General features: G+C 35.3%; 1 long non-coding RNA gene across 2 annotated transcripts; it reads right to left on the bottom strand.

Annotated features, from left to right (window-relative positions):
* Nucleotides 1-1,038: 1,038 nt before the first annotated feature.
* Nucleotides 1,039-19,648, bottom strand: LOC111371654. Of its 2 annotated transcripts, XR_002698617.1 has the most exons (4): nt 19,492-19,648; nt 19,227-19,298; nt 17,388-17,449; nt 1,039-1,857 (listed from the first exon to the last, which is right to left on the bottom strand). It is a non-coding gene; the product is annotated as an uncharacterized LOC111371654 (long non-coding RNA). The 2 variants fall into 2 exon arrangements; XR_002698616.1 differs by lacking the exon at nt 1,039-1,857 and having other exon boundaries at nt 14,008-17,449.
* Between the last annotated feature and the right edge of the window lie 1,898 nt (nt 19,649-21,546).

The following is a 21,546-nucleotide window of genomic DNA, read 5'->3' as shown; positions in this document are numbered from 1 at the left end:
TTAAGAGAGGGCTGTGTGAAGGTGTCTTGTAGAAGAGGAAAAGAGAGCAAAAGTCGAGACGAGAAGAGAGATCGTTTTACAAGACCGGGGAAAAATGGCGACGAGTGGTAAATGGTTCGGTGGTCGGGTGCTTTTAGCCACAGTTTGTGGCTAATTTTTCATCAAAATATATTTTTTCATAGGTAATTTAATTTCATTTTAATCACATATTTTTTAATAAAATAATATTACACGTAAAAAAATTATTTTTTAACCACAAATTTCTCATCATAACATTATTGAAAATGCCTTTTCTTTTTTCCTTTTTTTTTCTTTTTTTTTAAAGAAAATGGGGCTCAAATAATCCTTTAATAGGGTACCTTTAAAAACGGCACAGTCAAACAATGGAAATTGGACTTTGACCCTTTGACAAGGAAATATTACACAATGTCCTATTGATTGGTAAAATACAAAAATACTCTTGACTATATTATAAATTACAAAATATAGTTTTGTTTAAAAGATATTTTTACCATTTTAGTTAATAATTGAAAATCAAACACTTTTCACTTCAAATTTCAAAATCAGCTAACTTTTCTTATCTACTTACTTCAACTCAAATAAAAACTCTCTTCTTTCATCTACTTCAATCCCAAAATTTGAAAATTTTATCGAACGCTGAAGTCAAAAAAATTTTTATATCAATCTCGTCGGATCTGTAAGTATAATTACACTCTTTTAATTTGTTTTCGTTAAGTTATTGTACGTTTTAATCGATAAAATTTATGTCGACATATAATATAATTTTTTTAAGTATTTGACAAGAATTTTATTCCACGACATCCAGCCAACGAAGCAAACAGTTGGACAAACGGCTGTTAAATGCCAATGAGCCGGACAGTCGACTACTTTTTTTTCTATTTTTATTGCCGCTGATATTTTTCTAATAATTAAAAATTTGTTTCGTCATACAAATATAATTGTAGTCCCAATTTGTTACTTTAGTGATTTCGAATTGGATGAAAGAGATAATAGATATAGAAACGGACAAGTGATAGATGTGGTGTTATCACGATATTTATAACATCAAGTATATCACTATAATGATTTACAGAATAAGTTGAATATTGATCCGTCTCAGTATGAAGGGGAATTGAAATTTAAATTCAACAAGCATGCATCCATTTCGATTCCACTTATAGGGATTTCTTCTAATGTTGAAGTGAATTATCTGTTTAAATTGAAAAATAAGCACACGGCTCCTCTTTGCGTGACTTTAGTGAGGAAGGATGTCGTCGAATGTGAACACGTAGACTCAGACAGAGGGGGTCACAATACCAATGAATTTTGGAATACGGTGGAAATAGCTCATGAAAATGATATGGTTATTCTAGAGATAGTTGCACACAGAATTCCCTCCGTAGTTCACGACAACGATAATGAAGATGAAAATACATTTATAAAATGAGGATTTGATTGCTTTATCCCGTCAAAGACACGAGCGGGGTGGGACCTCTAGGGCTGGATCGAGTGGACCGTCCTCTAATTCCTCCTAATAATGTAGACCAGACCAGAAGCACTGTCCCTTGTCCCTGGAAGTACGTGTCGTATAGCCTGTTGCTTCTTTGAGCTGTTCATCGCCCGTAATCTTCAATCTAGTAATTAGGACAAAATCTAACATAGAGAATCTGGCGACTTTACCCCCCAGGTCAAAGTGGAGGGCGTCGCCGTCAACTGGACTCAACAACCGACTTAGCAATGTATCGATAATCTAACCTGAGTACTGCACATCTCTCAATTGGTGTAAGGGCCAAAGAAAGGACTGGCGAAGTATATCTACATGTTGATCATCCAACAACTCCAAGATGGTAATTTATCCTGCAAAATTCAAATGTTAAAACATTGTACAAGAATCATGAACAAAAACATAATAACAGGAAATTAACCAAACAGAATTGCAACTAATATATGCAGGACGTAGATTCATTTTATACCGAAACTAATAAAAAAAAATAGATTATTTACTAAAACGACAAGAATAAAAAAATAAATAGAAACAAAGAAAACTGACAGTCAGCCCACTACAATATTTGGTTGAAAAATATTATTTAATTTGTTAATTTTCAATTTAAAAGAATTCTTTTAATTTTAAAAAAAAATTATAAATAAAATGTAAAAAGTAAAAATAAATAAAATTGGGCCGAAAAAACAATCCCCCCACATTATTAAACAGTTTGGGCCGCTGACTGTTAACAGTCGACCTAGACGGTTAACATCGGGCTGTTAACACAATCGGGGCAACTCGACTATTTGGCCGACTGTCAACTATTAAAGTGGCTAACTGATGAGTGTAATTCACTCATTAAACTAACGCCTCTAAATCACGGGCTTTAGCTTGCTCTTGAGTACTTTTGAACGTTTTGATGTGTGTGTTCATGTTGTTTTGCAGTTCAATCAACATTCGAGTAAATGCCACAATTGGAAGCTTGTGATGAATCTAAAATGGTGATCATAAAATGGGGGCATGATTTAGAGATAAGAAAAGAGGATTGCATGATCAAAATTGAATGAATCAATGCTTTAAATTTGATGCTCGAGAGAGGAAAATTTAGACATTATCTGGAACAACATAACCTAGATTTTTAGGTTTCGAGAGAGTGCAAATCTTTGAAGTGTAAAACAAGAAGCAATAGTTTTAATCATCTTTATAGGTTTAATTGGAAATAGAGATATTGGGGTTAAAATATAAAGATAGATTCTATTGACGCTCGAGAGAGATGATAGAATTAAATTAGGGTTCTTGCCTATAAATTGGAAAAAATCGATGGAAATGGCTATAGAAGTTGAGACCATATTGATAATATCGTGAAATCAATCCCTAGATATCCATAATTTGATTTGATTTTTAGAAATTGTCTCACTTTACTTGCATTCTTTATTCCATTTAAATTAGGTTATCATAAAAACATCATTTAAAACTTGAAATTGTCTAAATAAAGTAAAAACCGAAACAATTATAGTACTTGGTTGAATTTGAATATCAATCATTGTGGGTTCGACACTTTTAAATTCTTTACTATATTACAAAACTTGACACCGTACACTTGCGATTAAATCACGCTATATAATCGCGTGGCAACTTTTTGGCACCGTTGTCGGGAATTGATTTATTCAAATTCAATTGATATTATTACCAATTAGCGTTCATTTTAATTTAGATTTTTATTTTTATCGTAATTTTTTTATTATCATTATTTTTTTTTTCATTTTGTGTCTATCTCTAATAGATTCATTGTGTTTATTTTTAGCTGTCTATGTGAAGGGTGAGGAATCTGAACCTACTACCTATTGATCTTGAACCAGAACGCACATTTCGCATTCTAAGGGACATACAAAGAAACGAACAAGAAGCAATGGCGGAACAGGAAGCAAGAGCAGCTAATGATGATAACCAACATAGGGCTATTCGGGACTACATAAGGCCCGTTGACAATGACAAATATTCCGACATCGCACACCCAGCAATTGCTGCAAACAACTTCGAATTGAAACCAGGGCTGATACATATGGTGCAGCAGAATCAGTTTAGGGGTGCTGCAACAGAAGACCCAAATGCTCATCTTGGATCCTTTTTGGAAATTTGTGACAGGGTAAAGATGAATGAGGTCACTGAAGATGCAATTAAACTTCGCCTGTTCTCTTTCTCTTTGAGGGATAAAGCAAAGGCTTGGTTTCAATCACTACCGTATGGCTCAATTACAACTTGAGATGATTTGGCTCAAAAATTCCTCACCAAGTACTTTCCACCTTCTAAATTAGCACAACTTCGCAGTGAGATTAGCCAATTCAAACAACTCAACTTGGAGCCATTTTATGAAGCGTGGGAAAGATTTAAAGACTTGCTTGGGAGATGTCCTCAACATGGTTTCCAGAAATGGATGCAGATTGAGATATTATACAATGGGCTAAATGGGCAGACAAGGACTATAGTAGATGCAGCTGCGGGAGGCATTTTAATGGCTAAAACAGCAAAGGCTGCCTATGCTTTATTGGATGACATAGCCACCAACAGTTACCGATGGCCAAGTGAGAGATCAAGCGTAAAGAAAGTAGCGGGACTTCATGAAGTGGATCTCGTCATAGCACTAGCAACTCAGGTTACATCACTCACAAATCAGATAGTCATGCTTACTACTCAAGGGATAGCCCAAGGCTAAGGAATCACGAGAACTTGTCATATGGCAACAATAGAAACACACTTCAACCTTCACCTGGATTCAACACTCAGAATCCTGAAAGGAAACCATCCTTGAAAGACATTCTTGGGACATTCATTTTTAAAACAAGATCACGCTTCAACAAAAATGAATTACGGTTGGATAATATTGAAACACGTGTCCAACATAGGAGCCACAATGAAGCATCTTGAAGTGCAAATTGGTCAATTGGCTACCTCAATGAAGTCTCAGCAACAAGGAAAATTTCCAAGTGATACAGAAGTTAACTCAAAGGAGCACTATAAGGCCGTTGAATTGAGAAGTGGCAAGCAAGTTGAAAAAAGTGAACATACCGAAGATAGCAACCCCACACCAGACAAGAAGAAAGAATAAGTAGTAGTAGACTAAGAAAAGCAGGCCAAAGGAACAAATAAGGCTCATAGACCTTACTCTATATCCTTCCCTGACAACCCACCAATTCTCACACCATCGCTTCCATTTCCACAGCATTTTCAAAAGAAAAAAAATTGATGATCAATTTCCAAAATTTTTAGAAATTTTCAAGAAAATTCTCATTAATATTCCTTTTGCCGATGCTTTGGAACAAATGTCAAACTACGCAAAGTTTATGAAGGAGGTGATGTCAAAGAAATGAAAATTGGAAGAATATAAAACAATAAAATTAACAAAAGAATGCAGTGCTATCCTTCAAGAGAAACTTCCTCAGAAGAGAAAAGATCCAGGCAATTTCACTAATCCCTACATCTGTTGAAGACAACCTGTCACAGTGTGAAGATATTCAACAATCAGAGGAATCAGATGACAAAGAAAGCAGTGAAAACAGTAAGATTGAATTGAAGCAATTACCAAATCACCTCTGCTATGCATTTCTGGGGGACAATTCTGCATTTCCAGTGATCATTTCTTCATCACTCACTAGGGACGAAGAGGACAGATTATTGAAAGTGTTGAGGGAGCACAAGGCCGCTTTGGGATAGTCGATAGCTGACATCAAGGGGATAAGTCCTACGATTTGCATGCATAAAATCCTCATGGAAGATTCCTACAAGCCATCCACTGAACATCAGATAAGGTTAAACCTAGCAATGAACAAAATGGTTCGAGCGGAGATACTAAAGCTATTGAAGGCAGGGATCATATTTGCCATTTCAGACAATGAATGGGTCAGCCCAGTGCAAGTAGTACCAAAGAAAGGAAGGATGACAGTAGTTAAGAACGACAACAATGAGCTAATTCCAACTAGAACAGTAATTGGCTAGAGGGTGTGCATTGACTACAGGAAGCTGAACAAGGCAAATAGAAAGGACCATTTCCCACTCCCTTTCATTGATCAAATGTTGGACAGATTAGCGGGCTACTCTTACTATTGTCTTTTTAACGAATATTTGGGCTACAATCAGATTGCTATAGCACCAGAAGATCGGGAAGAGACAACCTTCACCTGTCCTTATGAAACTTTTGCCTACAGACAGATGACATTCGAGTTATGCAATGCACCGGGCACCTTTCAGAGATGCATGATGGCAATCTTTGCTGACATGGTTGAGGCCATTATGGAGGTATTTATGGATGACTTTTCGGTGTTTGGTACTTCTTTTAACAATTGCCTTCACAATCTCTCCTTGGTGTTATAATGCTGTCAGGAAAAGAACTTGGTTCTTAACTGGGAAAAGTGTCACTTTATGGAACAAGAAGGAATTGTGCTCGGCCACCATGTTTCAACGAGGGGACTTGAAGTTGACAGGGCAAAATTTGGTAAAATTGCAAAGCTACCACCACCGACCAATATCAAAGGCATTCGAAGTTTCTTGGGACATGCTGGATTCTACAGGAGGTTCATCAAAGACTTTTCAAAAGTAGCTAAACCCCTATGCAACCTTTTGGAGAAGGACACAACATTTGTATTTGATAACGACAGCTTAAGGGCATTTGAAACCATAAAGGAAAAATTGGTCACTGCTCCAGTGATGACAGTGCCAGACTAGGATCAACCATTTGAGGTTATGTGTGATACTAGTGACTAGGCAGTAGGGACGGTTTTGGGACGAAGGCGTGATAAGATTTTTTGAGCAATCCACTATACCAATAAAACCCTTAATGGAGCTCAACTAAATTACACCACAACAGAGAATGAAATGCTAACAATAGTGTTTGCATGTGACAAATTCAAATCCTATCTCATTGGCACCAAAGTGATCATTTACACAGACCATGCTACAATCCGATATCTCTTTGAAAAGAAGTTGCCAAGCCACACCTGATTCGATGGATATTGCTACTGCAGGAATTCGATGTAAAAATTCGAGATAAGAAAGGCAGTGAGAATGTCGTTGCAGACCATCTGTCGCGGTTAGAGAATGAGAAAGTGGTGGATGACAGTCAAATTCGAGAAACTTTCCCTTACGGGATCTTGCTACCAGTATCAACAAAGATCCCATCTTATGCTGATTTTGTTAATTTGGTGTCTGGAAGATTACCACTTTGACTTGACCTTCCATCAAAAGAAGAAATTCTTACATGATGTCAAGTCATATCTGTGAGATGACCCAATATTGTTCAAGAGGTGTGTTAGCAGAATAATCAGGCGGTGTGTCCCTGTGGAATAGACAAAATCAATCATGCAGCATTGCCATTTATCCCCTTATGGAGGTCATTTCAGTCCTACACGTACTACTGCTAAAGTATTGCAATCTAGTTTCTATTGGCCAAATCTGTTCAATGACTGCTATACTTTTGTGAAGACGTGATCGTTGTCAACGTATTGGAAACATTTCAAGGCATCATGAGCTGTCATTAACTAATATGCTTGAAGTGGAGTTATTTGATGAAGTACTTCCCACTTAAAATTTTAGAACAAAGCTACTTTCTTTATCTGTTTACTCCAACATAGATAAAAACTATTTCATTTTTCATCTGTTTCAACCTTAAATTCCCGTAAATTTATCAAACACTCAGGAAAAAATATTATTTCTAGCCATCACTTCGAAGTAGTTAGTATATTTACGTATTTGCAATTTCATTTTCGTTAAATTAGTAAATTGTTTTAATCGTTAAATCTTATTATTACATAGGCAGATAAATTTTAAGCAGATCTATAAATTTTTTAAGCAAAAACGAAAAAAATCATCTGCATAGATAAACAGCTAGTCGGGAACAACCAGGCCACCACCTGGGCTAGTTGAAACAAATGACAATTGGCCCGGACGATTTTTATTCCCCTTTTTTATTTCCTAATTATATTTTTTAACAAATTATATTTCCTAATGCAAATATGGAATCAACTGCAGTCCCACTTTGTTACAGACTGTCTATCATCTGGGCCGGCTGCCACCCCAAACGACTTTCCACCCCAAACGACTTTTCTTCCCCTTTTTTATCTCTTAATCATATTATTTAACAAATTATGTTTCCTAATACAAATATGAAATCAGCTTTAGTCCCAATTTGTTACTTTGATGAATTTGAAATGAATAAAAATGATTGATGGGTGTGAAAATGGATGAGTGAAAGACCTGGTGCTACTGCAATTGTAATAAAATTGAGTACATCGTATACAAAAATGTACCACAATTTATAGAACAAGATCAACGTCGATTCCTCTCAGTACGACATGGAATTGAGATTTTTATTCGGTGAGTATATATCCATTTCACTTCCACTTGTAATGATTGCTTCCGAGAGATGAAGGTTTTAATTAAATTAAAACAAAATCGCATGACTGCTATTTGCGTAACTTTAGTTAAAAAGAATGTCCTCGAGAGTGAACATGAAGATTCTGTAGAGGAAATCGTAATGTGAATGATTTTTAAGACAGGGTGAAGATAGTTTGTGAGAATGATGTAACTATTCATGAGACAGTTATTCTTCACCGTGATCTCACTGTTACGCACAAAATTCCTCAATAGTTCAAGACAACAAGAACGAAAATAAATTTAAAAATGAGGATTTGATTACATTACCCCATCGGAAACATAAGTCGGGTAGAAGGCCAAAATGAGTACACAACCCTCTAATTGTTCACTTGTGGTTCGCAATGATGAAAATTTGTACGTCGAGCACTGTTTGAAACAAAGAAATATTTGCATGAAGCTGTGCATTGGATTGCTTTGAAACACAACTTTGAATTTAAAGTGAAGAAATCCAATAAGATGATGTACATAATTATCTACGTTGACAATAGTTGCCGTTGGCATTTGCGAGCTACAAAAATGGATACGAATGGGTTTTTTGTAGTTCGTAAGTATGTACGGGAACATACTTACGAAGTTGGTATTCATCGAAATGGTTACAGGCAAACCAAAGCATAGTTCATTGGTCATGAGCTATCAGAAGACCTGGAAAGCCAACAAATGTGCAATGGATGACTTAATGGTTTCAGTTGAGGATGATTATGCTAAATTGGACAGGTATTGCTATAACATGGGGAGAACTAATTCTGTATCGACATTTTTTATTAAAACGAAGAGCGAGAATCGATTCAAGTATTTCTTCATAGCACTTGGACAATGCATTCGAGGATTTTGAAACACAATGCAATCCTTAATTCTAGTCGACGGTACAACCCTTAAGACTAGATACGAAAATAAGTTGATTACTCCAACATGTCAAGATGTCAACATTCAAAATTACCCTCTTGCATTCGACAAAGTCGACGAAGAGAATGATCTAGCGATGCGTTGATTCTTCATGAAATTAAAAGAAGTAATTGGGGACGTCGAAAACCTTGCATTAGTAAGTAACCAAGGCAATCAATAATAAATGATACTGTCGAAGTCTTTCCAGAGACACATCATAGTTATTGTATGTACCATAAACAAAGCAACCTGAAGATTAAATATTGGGGCAGTGGCATCGTTGCAATGTTTGAAGAGCTATAGAGGCTTACAGTCTTGAAGAGTTTGATAAATTCGTGGTCGAAATAGAAAGTAAGTCACAAGATGCAAGAGAGGTTATTGGATTTGGATAGGTTAGAATGGACATACCTTTGTGTGAAATGAAATCACATATATATAGAGAAGTAGAAGTGGGCCAAATGGGTTTAGTGAAACGAGCCCAAGTTCAAGCCCAAAATGCAATTGTTTTATTAAATGAGTCAAATCAATTAATAGTCAATGATACCTCGGCCAATATAGGACCCCCTCCGTCCACGTATGCCATGTAATTTATAGGTGCACATTATTCTTAAATCAAACCATGGCATTAGTTTCACTTCTGCCACCAATGAACTATTCGATCCATGCATTTTGATCTTTGATTTGACAATGAATATTTGTATATCATGGATAAATATCTGAGTGATCAACTTTCATTTTTGCGTATTTTTTCAGTGCACACGTGAAGAATCAGATGGTCATATTGAATTGTTTAGGAGGATGCACTCCATATCAAAAGGACAGGAAAACCAATTAGCTAAGTCACGATGTGTAAGATATATCACCTATTACACAAAGTATCTTAATATAAATATTATTTAGTTTAACAACCTTGTGGTATTGTATAAAAGAAAGAGATGTTGGACTTGCAACAATCACAAACAAGGCTAGAAGATGTTGCAACTATTTTGGATGAAGAAACAATGTATTCAAGTTCTTGGTAGGAGTACTCGGACTATTTCAAGGATTGGACCTATTTCGCACAAGTCATAGTAACACATTCACAACTCCTAGATTTATGCAAGAGTTGGAAATTCTTACACAACGAGTTAATGAGAAGGATAATGTTATTATTGAGCTTAATAAATATCTTGATTAACATGCGTTACTTATACAGATCCTTGCTATGCAAATGGATTTGATTCAAGATCTTCCTACAAAACAGACCAGTGATTTGCCTCCATCGTCTCCACTGTCGCCATCGGCTGGTGCTGCCATAATGTGATTATATTAAGTTACATGGAAAATATGAGAACTTTCTTTGGTTAAATATTAAATATTTAGTTTGTATCAGCTATTACAGTTTGTTACATATGCAGTTAGAATTTTCCTATGTAGTTATTTCTTGTTAATTTTAACGTTCTGATTTTTTTTTTTTAAAATTGAAACATTGGATAATATTGGGACAAAATATTGGTTGTTAAAAGTATTTTTCGACACGTTCAACATTCAACAACTAGATAGTGATTAGTAAATGTGTTTTTGCAACCAAATTATAGTTGCTGGAAAATAAGAAAAAAATTATCACATTCACTGATTAATATTGTAGTTGTTGATGCTTACATTATGAAGGGAATGCTTTATCTACAAATGGCCGTCGAAGTACATGCGACAACTACTGATTAGTCACAAATGGTACCAATGTTCACCAAGCAAAATTTGGCAATGAATGTTATCAATGATCATCAACCACAAATTGGTCACTATTTCATAATACTAAACGGCTATATATTGATCTTCAAATATCAATATTTAGCGACCATTTTAGTATTCGTCCTAAAGACCTAAACATTGTATTATATTCATACGATATATTTGGTCACTGATTGTGTATCTTCTTCGACCAATTATTGATTGCTGAAATTATGGAATTATTTTAAGCTGATGTTTTTACCAACCAAAGGTTGGTCGTAATAAGGTGCGAATCAACCAATATTTACTCTTATTGTCCACCAAATCAAGCCCTATTTCGAAGCGACCAAATTTTAAGTTTTACTGACCATGATTTGTTGTCGTTGGAAGTTGCTTTCTTTTTAGATGAACAAGTTTTTCTAATTGGAAAATGTATATTAATGTTTATATCCACTCTTTAGATGAAAAATCTTGGAGCCCCAATGTTAACAATACAAACCTCCCATTGTCAAAGAAAAAGAAGTGGAAATACACAAAATAAATAAATAAATAAATAAAATAACAAATATAATAATAATAAGGGAAATTTTCAAAAATGGCCAATTACATGCTTTTCAAATAAAAAGTGTCCAATTTTAGTAACTCTCGCAAAAACAGACAAATTTGGTATCAAATTTTCTTTTATACCCTTATTGAAAATAAAACGACCTTTTTTTTTTTTCTTTTCAGTGTCTCACAAATTTCTAGGAACTTAATGTAGCTTCAATGAGAAGCTACATTAATAACAAGGTAATACCTAATGGGTAAATATTCCTCATTATCTATTAGGTAATAACCAATGATTTTGAGTAAAATTGAAGATGATGGAGTATCAAAATTATTAACACAAAAAAATCTACATACTCCTAAATTCATAAGAAAATCATATCAATTCATTTCAAGGAATTTAATCTCATCCACAATTTCCCATAGAAGGTAATTTTTCTTCGAAATCTCATTTTTTATTGATAAGTTTGTATTGAACAGTCACCATGGTATATATGATGTAAATGGATGATTACAATTTTCAAACAATTAGTAGATATTTGTTATAAGATTATTGGAGTATTTTAACATTAAATTCATATTTGTTGTTTTGTATTTCTCAAACATGGTGTCACAACCTATTCAATGAATGAACAAATTCCTTACAAGAATGGTTGTTGAAGTTAAAGAAAGTGATGAATGCATATGGTGAAGTGTGTGGCCGAATATCATTCTCGATATTTTATAATTGTCGATAACGACACTTAAAAAATGTAATTCTTGATAGTATTTCAATGTTCGTAATTATATTTTATTAACTTAGCGAAGCTATCGAAGATTTTGTGAATATTGTTGACCATATTGCTTATGGGCATAATGTTTGTTTTTGGTATTCATGTTAGCTAATCTTTTTTACGTTGATGGCATACAGAAATGGAAGATGTGATGAGATCTGTTATCTCGCATGGCGGTACATTCATCAACACAGAGGATGAGTGGAAGTGGTTTGGGAACCGAACGACATCAATTATTATTCAAAGAAACATTAGATATGAAGAGCTTTTCAATAAATTATTCTAAAAGCTTCATCTTAACAGGATGAAATTTCAGATCCACCTCAAATTTAAAGTTCTGAACATAAATGTAACCCCGCTAATGTAGCCAATGACGAGGATTTACAATGGCATATTTCTGTTCACACACGAGTAGCTTTGTGTGTAATTGCAGATCAATATGATATCGGAGAGCAAGAGGAGAATGTCGGAGTTGATCATTTATCACCAGTAAAAAAGGTATGAGTATGACGAAGTTGGTGTATGCTCGAACTAGAAGAGCCACAAATGATTTCAGATATAAATGTCGGCCTAGTTGCAGGAAATCCATATATTGAAAATGCAAATGAATCGGAAGATCAGCTGGAAATCGCAGAGAAGCAACTCTTCCTTAGCAAGAAACTACACACAAAGCTTCGACTACAGGGTTTACTGAGAAGTTTCATTTCAAAGTTAAAAAGTCAAATACTAGATCTCTCACTATATGTTGCATGGATACCCCCTGCTAATGGTTATTACGAGCTTCGAAGATAAGAAATTCAGATATATTTAAGGTTCAGAGGTACATACCTGGGCACATATGTTCTTTAGATGTTCGACGGAATGCACACAAGCATACAACCAATTCCGTAATTGAACAATAAATAATGTGACGATTAGATGATGCAAACCAATCGTACATTCCCACAGGTATTATCGGGGGTTTCGAATGTGAGTTCAACATAAGAATTAGCAACAACAAAGATTGGAGGGGCAAAGAGAATGGTCTTGAATGACTCTATGGTTCACATAAAGAGAGTTTTCAAAAATTGTCTTCGTACTGTCATGTCTTAACTGAGAAAAACCTCGGAATCATCGCACACATTGAGCTTGACAGCAATAACAATTTCTTGTACTTTTTCTTAGTATTTGGTGCAAGTCTACGTGGCTTTCGAGATTACATAAGACTAGTCATTTATGTTGACGGAAGTCATTTGAAGAGAAAGTATAAGGGAACACTATTTGCTATAGTGCATGATGCGAACTTGCATATATATCCTTTTGCTTGGGGGATTGCTGATGGGGGAACAAATGTATCTTGGGATTGGTTCTTCACGAAGTTATAGGACGTAGTGGACGACCTAGAAAGGCTAGTGTTCGTATCAGACAAGAAGAAGAGTATTAAGCGAGCAATATCCAGGTTGTGCTCACTTTCTTACCATGGTGCTTGCATCTGGCATATTGAGAAAATCTAATCACTAAATATAGCAGTAGCAATGTCGTGTTCTTATTTAAGCGTGCCGCACTAGCATACCGCATGTTAGAATTCAAACAGTTAATGGGGCAAATTAGAAGCATCTGACCACCAGTTGCTTCTTATTTGGAACGTGCTGGTATTTCGTCATGGTCACATACAAATTTTGGTGGTAATCGGTACAACACTATATGAACAACAGTGCCCAGTCCCTGAATGCAGTCCTCAGGCGACAACAAAGTTTTTCTAAAACGTCGTTGGTTGAGTTAGGTCTTTGATACAACAATGGTTTTTCGATAGGAGAACCGCATCTCCCAAATGCTAGAGTGACTTGGCACCAAAGATGGAGGGAAAATTGAGAAAATCATTTGGCGTCGGTGTAACATGACAAGTACGTCGATTGAACTCGTATTGGAGGTTAGTGAAGGCACAAACATGTGCTGACCTTATAGGCAACACGTACTCATATCGAGAGTTCCAGATGCGACATATAACGTTCGCACATGCATTTCAAATAGCATGCGTGAAGGAAAAATCACTTTATGATAGGGATGTCAACGAGCTGAGTCGAGTCGAGCTCGAACCTAAAATTTTAGGCTCGAGCTCCTCTCGGTTAAAATGGTGAGCCAAGCTTTTGCTCAGCCAAAAAATTTCGGCTCGAGCTTTTACAGGCCAAGCCGAGTAGGCTCGATTCCCCCCCCCCTTTAAAACTGCCTTTTTAAAGGCAACAAACTTGGCATAATTCTACCTTACTGCCTCTTTTTCTTCGAGCCGAGGCCGCAAGCCGCTTGAACCGCCGAGCTTTTTTGACACCCCTACTTTATGATTTGCTTTCCCCATACTATACCACTCAGTTCTGCCAAGCTGCATACAACGAAGTCATTCATTCAACTGGAATGGTGTCCGATTAGGTTATTCCTCATTCGATTCGTTCCATCTACATTTCACCCCCAAACTATATGTAGATCACCAGGACAACTTCCTACCCAATGAAAACGATCAAGACTTAAATGGTCGATGAACGTTTGAAAATATAGATGGTGCGGTGGTTACAGATACAATAGGCAAACATGTTGGAACCCAAGACCATTGAGTAATCCTCACACTTGAATATTTTTTTTATTCATGTTAATATCAAGTTTGTCAATGATGAATAATATACTTTTGCAATTTCACAATTCATTTCAACACTTCATAGTCATTGAAAGAACATTACAAAACATAAATGTCGTGAACTATGATTTCAAGATCATTAAATGTCAACGCACTACACTTCAAACAACATTAAGGAGAAATCATATCTAGAAGTTCATCAACTACCAAACTACATAAACTTCACCAGTTGAAGACCCGGGCGGGAAAAGGTTCACAGCAATATCGACACGAGGTGTTTCTTAGGTTGAAAAAGACATAGTTGAAAGAAGCTCTTCCTACTAGGAATTTCTTGTGAAGAATTGTGTTTAAACATTAGCTTTCAACACATATGCATGCTTATGTAGAGGTGTAAAGCATGGTTAATGAGGTGTACTTACATTAGAAGAGTACACACCAACTCCTATTCCATGTATTTACAATTGATTTTAACGATATAGGTTGTAGATTTTGTGCTTGTCGTGTAAATAGTGAAATTGTATCTATTACCAACATGAATTTATAACACACATTTTGTTAAAATCATATTGGGAAATCTCGTTGTCATCTTGCCAGTCCACCGAACAGTTCAAATTTGTTCTTAACATTTCACCATGTTTTCGTCATTTGGAATGTCATTATCAACAATTTGACCTTGTTTATCTTGACACTCGACAGTTCATATATTTCTTAACATTTCATCAAGTTTTCTTCATTTGAAAAGTCGTTATCGACATTTGGACCCAATTTATCTCAACATTTAATAGTTCATGTATCTAACAAGATTTCATTCTATTTCCTAGAGTTTTATACATTCCAGACATGTCTCGACATTTAAAGTGTTGTTCTCGACATAAAATACATGTTATTCTCGTAAACTGACATTTCAAATGTGTGCACAATATAAGTCCTAAACAACATGTACTTACTGAAATAAAATACTCTTATACCCATTTCAATTCTACATCAACAATGAGAATTGTACCATCAACCAAAAAATTTGCCTAATGATGGCACACAAAATGAGGTTATAAATATTTTCCAAAACATACAATGCCATACTCCACCAACATTGTAAACTAACTACACACCTCTCTTACCCTTTCTACAATCGAACCGTATAAAAGGAGTCTGAGTGCTAGCATTTGACAGCTTTACCCTGAGGGATCAAGCTCAAGATGGCAGTATAGCATTGGTGGCAACCATATCTAAGCATTTTTTGGACAACTCATCGACGTTGCGAGCATCTAGTTTGGTTGCCTCGATGCTTACAGCATTTGCTTCGGTTGCCTTGACGTGGCCAACATCTAGTTTGGTTGCCTTAACATTGCTAGCATGTACTCTTGTTGCCTCGACATGTTGTTCGTCAATTGTAGTGTTGGGCAACGAGAAATCATCATAGTAATCACGTTTCTGCATATCTCCATCACCATCACCATAACCAAATGCACCATACTCATCACGCACATTTTCTCTCCCAATTTCTGTAACTACATCCTCAAACTTTCATTTGATCACACTTATCTAATCAGTCAATGCTCATTCATCTTGTGCACATGATCCCCCATTTTCTTTTCAAGACCATTGAACCTTGCGTTCATTTTGTCCCTCAATTTACCCAGCGTAATCCCAATGAACTCTCTATGTTAAATCAACATGCCTTTTATCTCATCCGTATACACATGGCTTGCTATTAGATGATTTTCCAAGCCAAAAATGGATGGAAAGTCCTGGACTGGATCACAATGCTCTTTTTCTCCCCCTTCATCGTCACTGAAATCTCGAAGACGAATCCCACTTGTGTTACCTCTCCTGAATCTGTTGCATCGGTTGTTTTTCTCGTCATTGCGTATCACTTTGCCTTCTGACAGGTAATCTTGTATTTCAGTTGATTGAATGACGAGATTGTCAAAAATTGGTCAGTAACATCATCTAATGGAAGTAAAGTAGCAAAGTATGGCTGCTATTCTTCTTCAGAGATAGTGTCCACAAGTGCAACCACAAAGGGAGGAAAAGTGTCTTGTCAAATAAAATTGTGATATATGCTACTAGTGTAAGGGCAGTTGTATATATAAATGCTCATGTGTGTCTTGTCGAAGAAATTTAAATATGTTCTCGATTGAGGCTATTTGGTGGTGACCACCGCAACATCCTCGAAAGGTCGTCACTAATCTTGCTCACAAATCGAGCTCCCAACTTTGGGATTGCCTCGTACACCCACAATTGCAGCACATGTATAACAGTGATTACCACATACGGACATAAATAACAATGTACAATGAATATGAATGAAATAAACAGACATACTGAATAGCAAGAAGGAATCCGTACGTGTAAGACATCCTGTCATAATCGTTGACCTTTGCCAAGTCCACATTTCTCCTTCATCCACGGAGCACTAATTTGATAAGAAGTTTAAAACATACTGTCCTCCATGAGTAAGCAATGAAGAAATCTAAGTCGTCCATAATGACGAGAGTTTAGGATGAATCCCCACATTTAGGTATCTCGAATTAAAACCCCTTCAATAATTATATACCAAACCAAGTTTGTAACGATCGTTACGGTTAGCACATTTCAAGAAAACCTTCTACAAATCGCTAAAAGTTATCCAACCTCCATAAATAAACATTTTGTCTCGTAGCCTAGTTTTCTCTAGAATGTTGTCGAAAGCCAACCTTTTAGGCAATTCACCACAATTTAAGCCCGTGATCAGTGAGAACTCCGACATTCCAAATCTTGTAAACCATTGATTGACCTTGAACCAAGCCTCAAAACGTTTTCAGCAAATCACTCATCTATTAACCATTTCATGAACTAATTATGCAGATAATTTGAGCTTGAGCAACTTCACGACATGTCCTAAACAACTTTCCTCGAACATAGTCTTCTGTTGTGCATCGAATTTGTCGAGGACAACTAATACATATTTGGTGTTGCTAACCTGTAAAATATGGGTCAGAACGCGCTCTTCCTTCGGAATTTGTATCGGTGTGAGGAACTTATCTATGAATAACAAGAAACAAACATGACAAATAATATAAGAATCTATTAAGTAAATAGAATAACCTAATAAGTATATGAAATCAGAAAGACATAATATTTCATCATGAATGCTCACGAAAGCAAAAAAACAAAGAACACACGTTGATATTCAAATCAAAAACCATAAAATGGATCCGGGAAACAATGAAATAAAAAGGGAGAATAAAATGAAATCATACTTTTCTTAACGTGACGGAGTCCCCTTCAATTGAATAAATAATCTAAAAGTAGAACTAGCACCATGTAAGAAAATCCAAAGAAATCAGTATAATGTATTTAAATACAGAGATTATATGTATTTATGTGCAGATATACATGAACGTATACCTATTGAATATGGAACACTTAGTCACTTGTAACAAAAGATGGGCTCCTTATCTAAACAACAAACTCAAATATTTCACAAGCATAAAACTTAAAAATTTCACAAAACGACAAAGAACATTTCATAAACAATATACAAATAATGAATGTGAGCAATGAATAGATATATAAATACACACAAAACTATATATATATATAATGAGATCTCATATTAATCCTATTGACTTATTTAATCTTTTAAATAGGTTGTACAAACTAAGATCCCATTATGACGTTTACATATTATTTCCATATTAAATTATAGAAAAATCTTCGCTTATTAAGTCAATGCATAATATTCTAACTCATTATCTAAGTTCAACCCGGAGTTAAATTATTCGTGAACACATAGTAAATTAAATGGATAACACTAGTTGTACATAATTTTTTGTATATTAAGGTATCCATACACTCACATGGAATGGTGTCTACTCGAAAAAGATATTCAAGCGGGTTCCACCCCATGTGAGTGTGGGACACCTTGATGTATGAAAAATTATGTACACCAAGCAAATCTCAAATTAAATATATTATATTATTCAATTATAGACCCACCATAATTAAATTAATTGGCATGTTAATCTTTTAGAGCATGCAATGTTCATTCCATTGCAAGAAAAAATTAATCACAATAACAATAAACTTATTAAGTACACATTAAATAAACATTAAGGAAGCATAAACATCTATCATGTAAATTATGCGGCATTACAAATACATAATCTATTCGGACATAATAATTACGAGAATGAAGCGTGTGGTGTTACATGTACAAAAAATATTACTAGCATTGTTAGCAATCATTTAGTTCTAAAGAAGGATTTTTCTTATAGAAGTATATAAATAGAGAAGTTCCTCAATAGCTAAACCCCATCAATCTGTCACCACGTTTGGAAAATCAGAGTACAATTTTGAATCCTAAATAAAGCTTCACATATTCCTAGTAACACAATCACTGTAGTAAAGCTAAGTCTGACTTAAATAATAGAGCTTTGAATTCTACTGGACAAATAGACACTGAAATCTAAACGAACAAAAATTAAAATCCAAATCAGTTACTCCCAACTATTTCAAAACTTTCTGTATTTGTAAGTACCAAATTAATAAACGTCTTAAACTCGAATTCATTGTCTTATTTTAAACTTCACATTTCAACTGAACTGTAATTCCATTTACCAAAATAAACAAAAAGAATGTATATCCAACATCACTAACCCAGCCAAAATCAGACATTTCCAGTATCCAAAAACTTCAAATTTCAACACTAAAATCGATGGCCCATTAGATATTTCCTCTAACACAAAATGAAAATCCAAATAATAGTTCCACAAATGTCAAACATTTCCATATGACACGCACAAAGGAAATGAAGTACCAGGGAGAGCAGGCATGTCGGAAGAGGCAACCAGCTTGCGGAACTTCTCTACTCCTACAAGGCACAAGCTCCCTGCGATTGATAAACAACTGAGATATCAAAATCTAGGGATGTCAAGATGCTAAAAATAGAAATAGTTCTTGTACAAAAAGAGACCATTCTTTTTAATTCCAAAAAAATGTTAAGAGTTATAAACAATAGATGAAATAGATCGAAGTGAATCAAGAAAAAAATAAAGAATAATCCAATCGAGTGAAATTCTAACTGGATAAAAAGCCAATTGCAGAGAAATGGAAAGGGTTGCAGGCAACACACGACCAAAAACTAGTGATTAACCCCAACGACGACTATTTGGGCAGATAGAGGAATAGGTGGAGCGACAACAGAAGACGAAGATGAAGAGGGAACTTTTAGGGTTTCAAGTTTAGACAAAGAACCGGTAAATGGATAGAAATGCTAGATTTAAACCCTTTCATTATTTTTTCATTAAAATGAAAAATATGACCGTTCACGTCAAGTCATCAAATTTAAATTTTTAATTTTTGTGTGGGGTCCGTAATAACTATATTTTTCATTATCATTCTTTCTAAAATGAGAAACAAACGGGGGCTTAATTTTGGTTCAATTATATGGGTTAGGTTCGGTTTAATTATATGGGTCAGGTCATGTAGGTTTGGGGTACTTTTAAAATTAACCTGGTCAGAGCATCTAAATTTCACATTAACTTCTCAACAAAGAGATATTATGAAATTGGCCTATTCAATGTTAAAAGACAAAAATACCCTTAAATACATTATACAATTACAAAAGTTGATTTTTTTAAAAGACGGAAATACCCTTTCACTTAACAAATAAAAATCAAACACTTCCTACATTTCTCATCTGTATACTCCAACACAGATAAATAAAACACTCTCATCCTTCATCTACATCAATTGCAGAAACTTAAAAATTTATTGAAATCGGAAGTCGAAAAATTTGTGGACATTAATCTCGTCAGTTCAGTAAGTTTATATACGCAAATTTAATCTTGTTTTCGTTAAATTATTGTATGTTTAAATTCATAAATTGTATTTCGACATTCAATGATTAGTAGAAAAAAATGTAATAGATCTGTAATTTTTGAAGTATTTGACCGGAAAAAATTCATCTGCATATTATGCCGGCTCCGGTGAATCAACTGTTTGACCGACTGTTAAACAGCAAGTCAAATAGCCAGCCAAATAGTCGGCCAAACAACCAACTGTTAAACAGTCGGCCTGTTTGGCCGGCTGTTTAACAGCCGATCGGCTGTTTACGAACTGTTTTTTTCTTTCTCCCTTTTTTCGGTTATTTTTATTGCTGTTGATATTTTTCACGTAATTAAAAATTCTGTTTCGACATGCAGATATGGTTGTAATCTCGTTTGTTACTTTGGTGATTTTGAATTGGACGCAAAAGATCAATGGGTATGGAAATTGACAAGTGATAAACGTAGTGGTATCGCAATTTCCATATCATCAGGTACATCGTATGCAGAGCTCTTTAATGATTTACATAATAAGTTGAATGTTGATCCTTCTCAGTACAACATAGAATTGAAATTTAAATTCAGTGAGCATGCATCAGTTCCGATTCCACATATAATGATTTCTTCTGTTGATGAAGTGAATTATCTGATTGAACTGAACAATAAGCACACGACTCCTCCTTGCGTGACTTTAGTAAGGAAAGATGTCGTTGAAGATGAACAAGTAGACTCAGGAGGTGGGGATCACAATACTAATGATTTTTGGGATACGGTGGAGATAGCTCGTGAAAATGATGTGATTATTCCAGAGATAGTTACACATAGAATTCCCTCTGCTGCTCGTGACAACGAGAATGAAAATGCAAACACTTTTACAAACGAGAACGTGATTGGTTTATCCTGGCAGAGACATTAGTGGGGTGGCACCTCGGGGGCTAGATCGAGTGGACCGTCCTCTAACTCCTCACGTGTGGTTCCTGATAATGAGGATTTGTATGTCGAGCAACTGTTTGAAATGAAGAAAGAGATGCAAGAAGCCGTGCACCTAATTGCACTGAAATACAATTTCGAGTTTAGAGTGAAAAAATCGAATAGGTCGTTGTTGACGCTATCATGCGTAAATGATAGTTGCAGTTGACGTTTGCGAGCAACGAAGATGGACACGAATGAGTGCTTCGTAATTCGCAAATATACATGAGAACATGTGAAGTGGGAGTTTGTCGTAATGATCACAGGCAAACACGAGCTTGGTTTATTGGTCGACAGATAATGCACAAGTATCAGGATCCACGGACAATCTACAGACCATCG

The sequence above is a fragment of the Olea europaea genome, chromosome 22, assembly GCF_002742605.1.
Source record: "Olea europaea var. sylvestris chromosome 22, O_europaea_v1, whole genome shotgun sequence".
NCBI lineage: Eukaryota > Viridiplantae > Streptophyta > Magnoliopsida > Lamiales > Oleaceae > Olea > Olea europaea.
The sequence above is the reverse complement of the archived record's forward strand: the minus strand, read 5'-3'. Positions and strand labels throughout refer to the sequence as shown.